Source organism: Copadichromis virginalis, linkage group LG19 (genome assembly GCF_057382275.1).
Source record: "Copadichromis virginalis isolate Kocher_CV1m ecotype Utaka linkage group LG19, C_Virginalis_male_GT1.1, whole genome shotgun sequence".
Classification (NCBI taxonomy): domain Eukaryota; kingdom Metazoa; phylum Chordata; class Actinopteri; order Cichliformes; family Cichlidae; genus Copadichromis; species Copadichromis virginalis.
Genome location: NC_140636.1, coordinates 24,992,829 through 25,008,342, shown reverse-complemented (window position 1 = coordinate 25,008,342; position 15,514 = coordinate 24,992,829). Strand labels below are relative to the sequence as shown.

Here is a 15,514-nt window from a genome sequence, read left to right as displayed (position 1 = left end):
TCCTAGATATTTTAAGAACACATCACACATGCAGTGTTATATGACTGACATGGCTTATATCTCTTTGGGAATCACATTTTTGCTGCAGAAATACTCTTCTATTCTATATAAAGTGCCAAACGATACAATTAAAAATATATAAATATAAAGAAACACAAAGAAATGAGAGGCAGACTTCTGCACAATACCATATCTATACTTTTACTGTATGTGCAGTCCTACTCACAGCACTATTTAGTCACCTCTAATGACCTTTTTGGAAGAGTCAACATTTGCGATGTTTCTCCATCTGTTTATTATACAACCTGCTGGTCACCTGCTGGTCACTACTCCTGGAGACTATAAAAAAATTTAGTTTTTATATTTTAATGAAACGTGCACAACAAATGACCTAATTTTTCAGCAATACAGTAATAAGATTGTGTATTTTGAATGTTTGTTTTTTTTTCAGGACGGGGTATAGCACTTAAACTACTATTGTTTTTTTCTTTAACCTCCTAAGACCAGAACTCTTCCACAGCATGCATTTAATTTCTCTTTGATATTTGGGCATATTGGGGCCCGATGAATGTTAAAACAAAGAATTACCAGACTTTTTTTTTTACCTTATTTTTGTTTTTAAGAAAAATAAGAGCCACATATGAGGATATTCGTTTAAAAATTTGATAGAACAGTAGCAGTATAGTGATATAAGTGGATATCAGGCCCTTGTAGAGCAAAATTTTGTATTTTGATCTAAATAACCCAAAATGTGATGTCCACATATGTGGACGCCAGGTCCTATTAAGGAAATCACTTGTAAAGTTCTGCCTGAATTAGTTCAATGGGACCAATAAGTTAATGTAGAAAAAAACAAAAAAAAAAACACCCTTCCACTCCCTAAACTACTCCTTTAAAAGATTCATGCGAAATAAAACATGTGTAGTCATGTTGTGGTTTGTGACTTCAGAGACCTTGTGAGTAGAAATCAACTTTGAATCAGACACAATCATCAAATGAAAAAAAAATCAGCTGATGCCTTTCATTCTATCAAAATCAGAAAATATGCTCATATTTCTAAATTATTGGTCACTTATCATATATTGGTCATATATGATACACTTGCACACTACTCTGCACAGAAAAAAAATATTTAATTCACTGAATGGGCTACAAACAAATATTTTCTAATAAAATGTTTCTGAAATAAAGCAAAACAAAATACACTGAATTATCAAAAGCAGGCAAACCAGATTTTTATGTAAAAATTTGTGGAAATTGATGTTTTTTGTGATAAATATACAAAAGCTCAGAATCTGCTGAAGTCAAAAGCAGTGCAGTTCAAAAACAGGTAGGTTTTGGTAGACTATAAAAATATAGTATAGAATAGTATTAAAGACTAATAATTAGTTTAGACTAATAATTATGTAGATATTGTGCTCAGGTCTCTCTTTTACTTTCAACTTTACCTCAACACAGAGAGTTCTGACACAGTTTTGTGTACCAAACAATTATTGAGACACCAAAACCTGCTAAACCCGTCACAAACATTATTTCTCACTTTTGCTACACTTTGCTTCACTGTAAATCCAATATTTGCTCTTAAGGTATAAAATATCTTCCTTTATATTTCTAGATAGAAACAAAAGTATTTGGTTCTTTTTAAAAAATGATCTTCACTAGAATGTGATACAGTTTGCTCAAGAGCTTTGTAAGAAGGCCTGTTAGTTTCAGACAACAGATGCCCCTGCCATAAAAAAGACAAGAAAATGTGTTGACATTTTGATTTTTTTTCATTAAGGGCAGGTAAAAAGTCATCATTAATCTGAAAAACATCCAGACAGAAAACCTGATTTGGTTTTACAGAAACAAAGTTTCGAGAGACAGCAGTTAAACAACAATGACTGAAAAACAATAAAAATAAAAGTTCAAACAGAAGAAAATAGGACAGAATCTGTTTTGCCTATGGCTTTTCATGATTCAGCAGTGTTGGTAACAACACTCAAAACACACACGCCCAGAGAAACAGAATAACGTCAACTGGTTCTTTAGAGCATGTGAGAAAAAATGAAACCACTTCCTGCATTTCATTAAAAAAAAGAAAAGATAGACACTGTGTATGAGTCTTTTTAATCTCCCACAATTAACTGCAGTTTAGCATTAGGCTGACACCTATGTGGTCAAGTTTGAAAGAGGAAATGATCTTCTGACTTTCTTCTGACTAGCACCAAATTCTTCCAGAGCAAAAACTACTTAAAATGCCACTAGCACGTACGCTAAGAGATAAAGAGATGACAGTAAACATTCCCACTCTAGAGAACAAGATCCAACATGCTCGAAGCATCAAAAGAGTCACCAACTGCCTCAAGTGACTGTTTGTCTGCTTGGCTTCTGTTGTCCTTGTGAACTTTTATTCGCTCCATTTATTCATAAAAGTGAATGAATGAGTTTTGATTAGTTTCCTATTTAAAATAAAGCTATTCCTATTAAAAATAATTTCTTTGATATTTGGGCTTGATTTGGTTCAGTTTGGTTACTATTATAGCTACTTAAATTTTCATTGACTGTCACATTGTCACGTCTGCTGTGACAGATGTGTGGAGTGGAGAGAGAGTGTGGACCCAAATGCTGACGCAGAAAGTGATGGACTTAAAGTGAGCCTTTATTACAGCCAAGCAAAATACAAACAAAAGTAAAGGAGAGAATGACTAAGCTAAAAAAAACTACAAACAAGTATAAAGAAACTAAAGACCTGAGAACCTGGGGCTTGGAGAAGTGGAACATGGAGAACTGCGGTGAATGACACACAGACGATCCAGCAACAAAAAGAGGAAGATAAAGGGCTTAAATACACAGAGAGATAATGAAGGAATGAGACACAGGAGGAGAGCACAGCTGGGAGTAATCCCATATGAGGCCGGGAGAAGGCAAAACTGAAAACACATAGGACGCAAGATTGTCAAAGTCAAACAGGAAACATGAGACATTCACAAAGACACAGACTTGACACTGAGGCCTGGAGATACGAATGACTGGAGAGACACAGGAGATGCACAAACATAGATGACATTAAACGTGGAACACGGGAAGGCTTCGTAACAGAAACCTAAAGACTAGAAACTAAGGATATAACACACACAGAGAACAATAAGAAGAACCAAACCCATGAATAACACTAACTCAAAGAATACAGACTAATCAAAAAACACAGCACTGAATCACAGACCCAGTATCTTGACACACATAGCCCCAATATTCATTTGAACTCACATTACTACGCAAAGCATGTTAACTGAGTCAGCACTGGCTATAAAAAGCTCACTTTGCATGGCTTCATTCTGCACAAAGCAACAGTGTGGAATGAGAAATAGCCCACCGACATGAATGGTTTTACATCTACAAAGCATCGACTATAGATAAGTGTATAGTGTAAACTGTGCCCACTGTTTCACGATTATTATAAACACAATAAAATTCCTTGTTAAAAAGTAATTGCTCCCTGTGTTAAATCATGAATTAACCACATTTTTTGGAAAGCTAGGTTCAGTTTCACTAACCACATCCAGCTATAGTTACTGTCAGTCCTGTTGAATTAAGAAATTACTTATATACAACTTGTCTGACCAAATGTAGTATGCTAAAAGATCAACACCAACAAATGGACAAAACTATGAACAATAATGAACCTTCCCAGGAAAGGCTGGCCAACCAAAATTATTCCAAGAGTGCATCTTGTATGTCACGAATTGCCATAATTGACTAACCACGAATTCTGCTCTCTATCAGAAAATCCTGAAGGAGAATGTCCGGCCGTCGGTTCATGCCCCGAAGCTATAGCATACTTGGGTTATACTGCAGAATAATAGTCCTAAATACACCAGGAAGGAGAAAGAAAATAAAGGTTTTGGAATGGCCTAGTCAAAAACCAGACTTAAATCTGATTACACAGCACATTCACACTCATAAACCAGCGGGGATAAATTAAAGCATTTCTGTCAAGAAGAGAGGCCAAAATTCCTCAACTGTGAGGTGGAGGAGTCATTGCCAGTCACAAAAATTTATGACCGTACTTCTTGCTACCAGGAATAGCACAACCAGCTATTCAATTTGAGAGACAAACTACATTTACTGGGTTATCTTTGTTTAACATTAAAATTTGTTTCATCACAAAACTTTAAGTGTGGGAAATGTACAAAACAAATGAATCAGGAAGGGGCAAATACCTTTTTCACGGCACTGTATATCTGTTAGAAAGTAGTACTTTTTTATGATTAAATATTTTATGCTGCCTATAGCTGTATTTCCTGCTCTGAGAATGTCCATGACCTCCCAAAAACCTTGACCCACAGAGAGGTTAACAAGAATGTCAAAAAGTGTGTGTGTAGACTGAGATGTAAAAAGCACAGTCTGTGTTATCTGTGTCTACAATATGCAACCTGAGAGTTATCTCTCTACTCCATTGTAATAAAAAAATGCCAACTTCCTGCTTCCTGTCCTGTTGTCATGGTGATAGCTTGAGCAGCTAGAGCTGCTTATATATAAATATCAACAGAAGTGCACCCGCCTCTCCCATCGTGTGCTAGCATCCCTCTTAAATGTCAATTAGTAGGAGTGTGTCAGAGAGTCAGAAAAAAAAGAGGAATTACAAGTAAAGTTGCCGCTCATCAATCTTTTCAATGAGACACATGGGAAATTTGATCTCTCACCATGTGACACAAAGTCATTAAATACATATCGCTTTACTTGCCATGCAGGAATCAGCTGTCTTGCATTCTAAAAAGGGCTAAATCCATTACTGGGGATGTGAAATTTAAAGTAATTTTTAACTAAAGATTTTGTGATATACGTGTATATCCCACATAGCAAAATTGGTATGGCCTGGATCTGTCAGAAGTGCCAACTTCATGCCAGATCCGGGCCAGACTTGTTTTCAATTAGCCTGGGCCACAAAAACCAAACCACAATCGGGCCAGATGTGGCATGCCATCACATAAACAGTGCCATCATTGCGAGACCTGGCCATATCTGGATGACATACCACTTACCATGACACCAGTCAGAACAGCAGTGCCGGCTTGACATCAGATCCAGGCCAGACCCGTCTGCTATGTGGGATTGTCAGCTACAGCTTGCTTGGTCTGTAATACTTTGTTCGTCAGATAAAGTTCTCCAATGAAGAATTTTTCTCACCTTCTGGAAAAGGGCTGCAGAGCATCTGAACCAACATATAGCAAAATTCTTCCCAGTTGTGTGAAATAAATAATTGGACATTTTTGGGGGAAAATACACTTGTTATTAGAGATATGATGCCACACTCGAGTCAGTCGTAATGATCCGCAGAGGTGTTACATGCATGACAGTTTGCCTTTTTATAAGTGCCTCTATCCAACACTACCAACGCCGCCACGTCTAATGACCAATTTCAAGCTGAGACTTGGAGAGGTTACTACTCTAGCTAAAAGGCAGCCAAGACAACGCATGGTTCTGATAATCCAAGCTAAATGGCCAGCGGCAAAAGATTCCTGTTCAATAAGTACCGTAATAGTTAGATTAATAATTTATTAAAATTAATAAATCGATAAGCTACAAACTGAAAGAGTGTTATGAGAAAGTGGTACTAATAGTTAACTATTTAATCCATTATCAATACTGTACTATTGATTCATTCACAGAGCAACAATGGTTCATTTTTCTCTACTGTGTGCACACGTTGCATTTACAATCCCTAATTTGGTCCCATAAAGTTTGCTCAAATATACAAACCTATGACTTACTTCTCTCTGTGGTTTTATAACAAGCAAAAATGAGATATTTATGAGCGTCTTTGCACCAGAGCCTCTAGCAGCCCTGTTCCTGTAACAGTGCAACGACCCACGAGAGACACATGGTAAATGGCCTGTATTTATATAGCGCTTTACTAGTCCCTAAGGACCCCAAAGCGCTTTACATATCCAGTCATCCACCCATTCACACACACATTCACACACTGGTGATGGCAAGCTACATTGTAGCCACCCTGGGGCGCACTGACAGAGGCGAGGCTGCCGGACACTGGCGCCACCGGGCCCTCTGACCACCACCAGTAGGCAACGGGTGAAGTGTCTTGCCCAAGGACACAACGACCGAGACTGTCCAAGCCGGGGCTCGAACCGGCAACCTTCCGATTACAAGGCGAACTCCCAACTCTTGAGCCACGATCGCCCCATATGGGAAAGAAGACAAGGTCACAGCGGACGTGTATCTGCAACCAGAAAAAATATATATATATATCTGCATCCCATATCAGTTCTGTGGCTGCTGGTGTCCCAAATCAAGTTCAGCCAAGAAGTATATATTTTGTATATTTTGCAGCTAAAAGTTTGGCTCACTCCTAATATTTTGCAGAAAGACAAATCAACATAGATACTTGCCTTTTACATATAACTACAAATAAGATACTTTCGAGCAAATCGTGTTGAGTGCCCTTTTCAGATTACAGTTTTGAGGTCTATACAGTGCATAAGTTCTTATAAAAGAAACAGAAAGCAGCGAGACCTTATTTTCTAAGGTGTCTCACATCTGGAAACATGATTCTAATTTACACAGCAACGTGCTGTTTTGGGTGGGAGCTCACACTGCAGTGGTTACTTCTGGGAAATGGGTTGTGTTCTCGGCATGAAGCTTAAACCAAAACCTAAATATTTTGAACAGAGCCGTCTGTTCAAATATGCTAAAAAGAAAATATTCTGCTGCTTCAGGGCATCCTGTTGGCAAAAGGGACTTAGATATGCAACACAAACATTTTTTAAACCATCAAAGGAGATTTCATGCACCAGTTCTAAAATCTTGTGTTTTCACTTCTCCATTGTATCTCTAAGTCATCACCTTTTAAGGTGTCTAACAGCTTTGAAGAAGCAAAAAGATGCTTTAATAATAGCTCATTAAACTTTAAATCTTCAACAGCGAACGGTACTTGCATTAGTGACTCTTAACTGCACTTTTGTTTACATTATAGGTCAAGCAAAGACAATATAAAGCCATTACACTGTGTTTTCAGGGCAGCCACATACACAGTTCATACCAGAAACTGCTAAACACATCAAAAGACAAAAATACAGCGCCCCACTTCTCTCTGATACATTCACTAATTACGCTCAGTGCAATCGATGCATCCTGTCTTTTTGCACAAAAAACAAAAATGTCATGCAAAAACACGTTCATCTAATGTCTACCAAATTATAAAAGAAGATTAATATCATCATGATATAATTTTTTGCACATTTTTGTTGTATTTATGAAGATTTCTGAGCAACATGGAATTAAAAATGAATAAAAGTTGCTATTCAACCTTTTGTTTAGACAGATTTCCCGTTTATGGTCTGTGCCATTGCATTGTGGTAGAAAACAGATTATTGTTTTGTAGATTACGATAAAGAAATAAAGTAATCAGTATAAAAACATCAGTATATTATCTATCCCTCAAACAGATTGGAGATTGTGGGAAATCACCTTCTCAGGCAGACTAAGATATGACATATGACACACGCTGATTATATGTTTTTGACACAATAACAAACTCTATGACTACGATCATCACTGCTTATTTACAATTTTACTGTAAAAACTTTTCTTAATCACCTCTAAAACGGACTCTGATGTCTGCATATATGTGTTGATAAAAAAAATCATTTTCAGAGCTGCTTCTTGAATCCAGAAGCACTACTTAAAAATGCATTTCTACCAGTTGACCTCAGCATATTTGTCCACCTTACATTGGCATCCAGTACTTCTACTTTTCTCCCTCTATAATAAATCCGCTTGCAATACATGTTTTAAAGTGTCAAATCATTGAAAGGAACACTGGAGGCGGACTGAACATGTCAACCTCAGCAGAGGTGCTGTCACAGATTATCCATTAAGTGTGAGGAAAAATAGGTAGTTTGTGAAATGTACCATCTATCCTAGATTCCTGTGCGATAGCCAGTCTGACATTTATGAAGTGCTGTGGCAAACACAGTGATTGACTGAAACTTTTTTAAATATACAATGCATGTAAACGGCATTTTTGCATTAGAGACTACAAGTCACACGCCATGGTACGTATATAGCAGCGCAACAAAGGTAACATAAATGTAGCTTGGCATTTATAGACTGAACAGTGCCAAGCTCCTCGTGGCACAGATGGTACAAAGATAGAGAGAAGAAGGGAGGGAGGGAAGCAATGAGAGAGGTCTGTGACACCTCTTTTTCTCTGCCCACACTAAAGCTGCCTATTATCTAATCCTTAACACCATGGATAGGGGGATTGGGATGGTCAGAGCGGCAGAGAAAGCAAGACATACAGTAGATGCCAGAAAAAGAGAGCGAGCAATCGTCATCATTGCCAGAGTGTCGTTCGGCTGATGGTAACACAAGGCATCATTGTACTGAGGGAGTGAGAGAACTGCTCCCTCTCTCTGTTTCAGCCAAGCCTGATTCGGCTCGACCAGTGTGGCCAAGTCCGAGGCTGGAAACTACTAAAGTTTAACTTGCGCCAGACCACTGAAGTGACTCATGATTACAGTGGTAGGAAAAAAGTATAGAGGATCTCTAAGTTCTTGAATTGAAGGGTTGGTGCATGCAAAATATAATTTAGTGCTTTAGAAAGGAAGCACTATGTTCAAAAATAGACACAATATGAATGCAAACATCTTAGGTGCAGATGTGTTGTACTGTATGATGTAGTATGAGTGTCAAATGGCCCAGTGAACGCGGGGAAATGTACATCGTGGAGAACAGCAGCAACAGGTTGGTCTCCTGGTTCATTTCAAATACATTGAAATAGCTCGTCTACAGACTTGCTCTTGAAAAGTCAATGAAAACTGTGAGAATTTGGAAAAGAATATATATATATATATATATATATATATATATATATATATATATATATATATATATATATATATATATATATATATATATATATATATATATATATATATATATATAATGCTTTAATTATAGAGATATATTTTAAATCGTAGTTGGAAAGCCCAAAATAATATTTGATGGTGGCACATTGTCTGGTATTACACAAGCCAGAAGTTCACATCTGGATTTAATTTGTAGTACTAAATCTGAGAACCTTGCTAACAACACTGATCCCCCCTGTCTCTTCTAAGCAGCAAACTGCAATGATGCAAAACTTATTATGCTACTTTTTTACTTTAAAAGAATGGTGGGTGGTTATAGCAAAGATCGTACCCAAGAAATCGTCAGCTCAGTATTTTTCTTACTGTCCAACAAATATTTAATAACAAATACATCACACAGCAAGCACAGCAAGAAAACACATAGACTTAGGTCGATAAACTTAAACGCATGCATTTAAAGCCTCAGGCAGGAATAACAGTAATAAAGTTTACTGTTTAATAATGCTGGCACCACAACAAAAAGTATTGAGGTCATTGAATGCCAGAGGTCAGTATCCAGTATATCTGTTGCAAAGACAACAGAAGAACTGCAGAGGGGAGGGGGCTGGTTTTCTATGGGCGAACAGCAGGAAAAAAAAATATCTGCAGTCTTCCCATGACATTCCAGCTGCAGCAACCAGTTTTCCCACAAGGCATGAGAAAGGGGACATCAGGCCAACACACAAACAGACATGCACACACGCACACCTGTGAAGTCTTATGCAACAGGTAAAACATTATTTGTCACAGCATTACACTGGTACAAAGTAACCAACAAAAAGATCAGGAGATTCATCTTCACACCTCACTATAGCAGCCACTCTTTACATTTTACACTTTACTTGTGACTAAATCTTAGTACAGCATATATCATTTTGTGACAAGGAACAGAAACAGTGATGCACATTAACCACGTATTTGCTCTGCTGCAGCTCAAAAAGAACTAATCCAACTTGTTCAGCAGTACTCCAGTATAATCCACTGTACATTTCTTGTCCATGATTCCAGTGATAACCCAAAGCCAAAGAGTGTCACAGACACATATCTCCCAAAGCCCCTGGACGCAAATAGAACAGAGCAGACACAAAAACAAACAAGAGAGTCAGAGGGACACATTACCAACCTGCTCTTTCTGTGGACGTGCAGTCCACATGTTGCTTAGTCTGATCCACCTGGCTTTACTCAATGTTGGGCAAAACTAAAGCAACTAAGACGCCTAAGCAGACAAAGAATTGCACAGCAGCAGCAGCGGCGACAGCAGACAGCTCCTTCTAGTCTGCACTTCTGTAAGTGTGGCTGGGAAAAAAAACTAACAGTGAACTCTCTCCAACTCCTCAGGAAGGGAGGGGTCACACAAACTCTAGGCCAATCACAAAAAGAGACTCTTCCCATAGCCTTTTCTCATTGGATAAAAAATAGTGCTGGACTTGTGCTGAAGTAGGAGGAGTACACTTGGGAAATTCTTTGACACTGACTCTGCCTATTATCTCATCACTTCTCACTTTTACTCATTCTCTGTTATTTGTTTATTTTTCTTGCTTTCCATTATTTATAGCTCATCTCTCTGTGTATCATTGCACATGTCACTTGGGTGTTATACTAAATATTTAAAAATAAGAAGGAAAAAAAAGAAAAATAGTTAGGCATTTGATTTGGCTGTGTCTTCACTTAAACTTGGTGTATAAATACAACTTATACTCCGTATGTTTTGCCTTCAAACTAAAAGGAAAGCGATCTCTTCTTCCATCTAGTGGAATAATTGATGTACTGCACCTCTGTGCAGGCCGAGTAAAGCCAGTAGTTCTCGAGAGTGTATATTATGGGTTTGATAGGGACTTTAACCTGAAATCGACCACACCCTGGAAACACTTTCTCAGTTAACATTGCAGATAAAAATGTAACCACAAACCTTTACCACATTTACCACGTGCACTTGACACATGAAGGATGCTAAATGTGCTTCATTTTCAAATAAAAATAGATGAGAACTGTCTTTTTCTAAATAAATAACACACATTTTCAACTCTACTAAAAAGAAACTCATCTGAGAAATTAAATCGATCCCGACACTAAAATAAAAACATGACATAACAGGTAATACAACCAGTTTTGCTGTTAACTCGTGTTGTCTTAAAAACAATCCAATTTTGTCCATGTAAATAGTGAGTCAGTCTGTTATTTGGCATTACTTCAGTTGTTATGGGCACACCAAACCACGACGTTTGACTGTGCAGTACAAATGTCTAAAGTTGTGTTTTAGACCATTGTACAAATACGCACTTGCATGTGTAAACACACGCATCCAATGGTCTGTACACACATCTATATCAAATGATGACAGATACATACCGGAAACCTTCAAAGCACGGCTGTCCCGAAAGCTAACGACAGCAAGATCAGTCTTTCTCAAGTCATTTCTAACTAACCGGCTTCGTCTCCTCGCTTAAACACACACACATCATAATTCAGTGGTCATAAACGGTGTCAGCTGGTAAGCACTGAGCAAAGGGCAGAGAGATAACACCAATTGAAACATGAGAATCTCATCCGTGCAGGAAAAACAGAACTATGCTGCCAGTCAAAGGTGTGATTTTTGCTATTTTATTTTTGTTTTTGCTTAAGACAAAAGGAAAATAATCTGATATATCTTAATTATATGTCATTAAAAATGGTGATAAGCCTCTCACTCTTATCGAGGCAATCCTAACCTACCCTAGAGTAATTATGTAATTAGTTTAGACCAACCAGTTCAGTGGGGCCGGGGCCGGAAAAACTGCATTGTGGTGATTGGTCTGCCTTCCATCCACCTTTTTGGGCGTTTGCACACATACATTCACTCACTGCATTTCTTATACTGCTGACTTACACTCTCCATTGTTAGTTAGTAGAGCAGAGATGCCAGAACGTGCCCAGAAATTATGGTGAAGGCTAAGTTATGTTGTTGGGCTTTTTGTGACAAGCCCCACAAGTTTGGAGGTCATTTTGGTTCCAATAGGCAACTTATACAAATGTGATTTGGCAACTTGAAGTCCATTCATAGTGTATATTGATCTACAACCCAAAATTCTAAGTTACTTCTGTAAATAAAGACAGAATGCAATGGTTTGCAAATTACTTGTTTCCTATATTTAACTGAATATAGTAAACTGAGAAATATTATTTATCTATCCATCTATTTTCTTAACTATTTAAGAAGTAGCAATTAAGTATAAGCTTTAAATTGTTTTTGCAAAGTAGGTTTGTAGGTGAGATTGTTGTAAAGTAACACATGTTTATTCAAATTCATGTATTCTTAGATTCTGAACATTTCAGTGAAGAAATAGATGTTATTTCGTTGTGGGAAATGGTATAATGTACATTGTTGTCCAAACTAGAGAATGTTTATACAGCACTGAACATATCAGGGGGTAAATTTTTAATGGCAATCTGAAAATGCACAAGATCGTTATCAATTATTCTGTTAGTGTTACCTGCGTTTTTGTTTTGTTTATTGTATTTTAATATAAGGCAGAATGGCCAGTTATCGTGCCAGTTCTTAGGGCAACATATAATATATTGTGAAAGTTAAATAGGTAATGGGCAACCAGAAAAGAAAGTGTCTTTTTCTGCTTTGTGCAAAGGGGTCATTCATTATAATCCATATTTCTAGGGCGCATGACAATTTGGCTACGTTCACACTGCAGGTGTTAATGCTCAATTCCGATTTTTTGATCAAATCCGATTTTTTTGTCTGCTTGTTCACACTACAAATAAAATGCGACAGCAAACGCGCTCTAGTGTGAACGCTCAAAGCGGCCCGCATGCGCAAAAGAAGACGTCACACACAACACGCTCTGTACACCCAGAGCAAACCATATTGTTTGACTGATGGGCCTTAATATAAAGACTTCGGACTTTAGAATTAAACTAATCAGATTATACAGTACATAAAATATACGTGAAAGTAAAATGTTCACGTTTCCCCAACGTTGTCTTCCCAACAGTTTCACTAACATCCAGAGGTGGGACCAAGTCATTGTTTTGCAAGTCTCAAGTCTTTATCCTCAAGTCTCAAGTCAAGTCTCAAGTAATGTCAGGCAAGTCAGAGTCGAGTCTCAAGTCACTGGTGTAAAAGTCCGAGTAAAGTCACAAGTCTGAAACTTTGAATTTCAAGTCCTTTCGAGTCTTTAAAAAAAAAACGAAAAAAAGCATGTTGCAGTTATGCTAAATGTAAATATTAGACCATGTAATTTTTTAATCTGTGTTTTTCTCAACACATGACAAAATAGTGAACTTAGAAAATATACACAAATTGTGAAATTGCACCTCTTTAAAATGCAGCTCAATTAAACCTAGCTCCAAGAATAATTTTCACCGACAGTTCTGAGATAAGCTGCATGTTATTCTTGGATGCGGTTGTAGGACCGGCTTTGAAATCGCATGACAAAAATATCATACATAAATAAATGATATTTTTTTTAAAAATATCATTTAAAAAAAAACTGCATCACCAACGTAGCCTGGAAAACATTTGCTAGTTAGATGAAGTCAGCTATCTCATCGTAGCATATTTATATGCATATTTATAATCATACGGTTCTTGGAGTGAGTGCATACACTCATGAAGTTTAGTAACTTCAGGTCACTGCAACAAGCCCAGGTACAGTTTACCGCCGGATGGGTGCAGGACCTTGAAATGCACCGTGTAGAAAGTAAAGACCATCGTACGTATCATAAGTTTACCAGTCTCACAAATCGTCGTCATAAATACACATTCCTTAACCGTTTATTAATAGGACCTTTGAGCTCAACGGTAATTAATTAGTAGTGGAAATAATTTCTGGTAGCATCACAGAAATGTAGCAGTGACAACAATATTGTATGCTGTAATCGTACTGGACAATTAGTGATACAAAAAACCTGTTTTATCCTGTGAATAAAAGTATATGTTTTTGTCAATGTACCATAATAACAGAAGCGAAACGCAATATTGTGTCAGGACAATTCACTATTTATGCACAATAAACAAAGGAGCATAGCGCGACCATTTCTGTTCAGCGCCAGACTTGCTTGTAACCTATATCACCAATTATGTTAACTACAACAGCAGACTTGCCTTTGTGTAAATGCTTGGAGCAGACTAACCTGTGAGCTGGAGTGTTCTGGGACGTTATATTTGATCTTTGAATGGCTGCAATCCAGGCCACCCGTCGCGTCTTTGTCACTTCGGAAACATGGCTCGAACAATTTCTCTTCAACGACGTAATCCGATAACAACCGATCTCTTTACCCGTCGGCTTCCCGTGGCTGTCATGCGACCGGCTATTGCAGTTAATAATACAACAGCTTCTTGACATTTTTGTGTTTCTTTTTATCGCTGTGTAACTGATTTTAATTGAAAGCCTGCGTGCGCTAGTACCGCTTGCCACGAGTTCCCAGAATCCTTTGCGGTTCTACCCGTGAATGACGTCACATTTTCAATCTCTATATAATATGCATGTTAAATTTTATATTTGGGGTAAAATATCAAGTCTTTTCAAGTAAACCGGTTCAAGTCCAATTCAAGTCCCAAGTCATTGGTGTAAAAGTCCAAGTCAAGTCACAAGTCTTAGAACATTTTTTCAAGTCAAGTCTAAAGTCATAAAATTAATGACGTCCAAGTCATGTGACTCGAGTCCACACCTCTGCTAACATCTACACTTATTGGCCAGGAAGCGTTCGCGATGTCTTCTCCAGAACTGATAATTGGCGTCTGTCTTGTGTCAGTGACGTAAAAGACGGATTTAATGCGACATGACCGTTCAAACAGCAGTCGCTTTCTAAAACATCGGATATGTATCGGAATCAGTACCACATACGAAAGTGACCCAGATCGGATTTGAAAATATCGAATTTGTGCCGTTCACACTGTCATACCATGATCGGATATGGGTCGCATAGGGTCCAAAAAATCGGATTTGATGCGCTTTCGCCTGCAGTGTGAACGTAGCCTTTGAGACCTCAGCAGCAGCTGCTTCCAGGCCCTTGGTTGATGAGCTAAGAGGTGGAAAACGGGCGGAGAAAGCCTATGTGAAGACTTGAAAATTGGATCACACGACAACTCTGGATCATGGGTGGGAAATGGAATTTATTATGTTAGTTTCAGTTAGGTTTTGGCGCGTTCTAACCCTTTTTGTGTCTTTGTGGGCTGATCAGCCACTTTTTAAGTTTCCCTTTTGTCTCATTTAGGTAGGTTAGTGTTTGTTGCCAGCTTTTGAGTAGAGTTCTGTTACTTTGACCTCTTTTATGGGCTCAATATTTATTGTATTTTTATTTATTTTATTTTATTTTTTGTATAATTTAACCAAGTTTGTTTTATGGACTTTAACCCTTGCCTGACTTTCCTTGTCTTCTTGGTCCATCACATCATAAAACAGAGAGAGAGTCGACTTATTCTCCAAATGCTCTTTCTCATTGGCTGGTGGTAAACACAAAAGGCATAATTGCTTAAAATGCTGAAACCGCTACCAATCACTGCAACAGTACCGGTAGGTGGTGTTGCAGCATCACACTCAGAGCAGACCCCCACAACACAACCACTTCACTTGGGTAAGATGTTTTGCGCACCGGGAATCATGATCCACACA

The 15,514-nt window shown here is 37.9% G+C and overlaps 1 protein-coding gene across 1 annotated transcript in view; it reads right to left on the bottom strand.

The window, feature by feature from the left end:
* The window catches only part of pld1a (phospholipase D1a), a 31,434-nt gene extending 21,238 nt beyond the window's left edge, over positions 1–10,196 (bottom strand). Inside the window, exon 1 of the mRNA XM_085441132.1 lies at positions 10,033–10,196. The gene's annotated coding sequence lies outside the window, so the exon portion shown is untranslated. The remainder of the gene's footprint in view (positions 1–10,032) is intronic.
* Between the last annotated feature and the right edge of the window lie 5,318 nt (positions 10,197–15,514).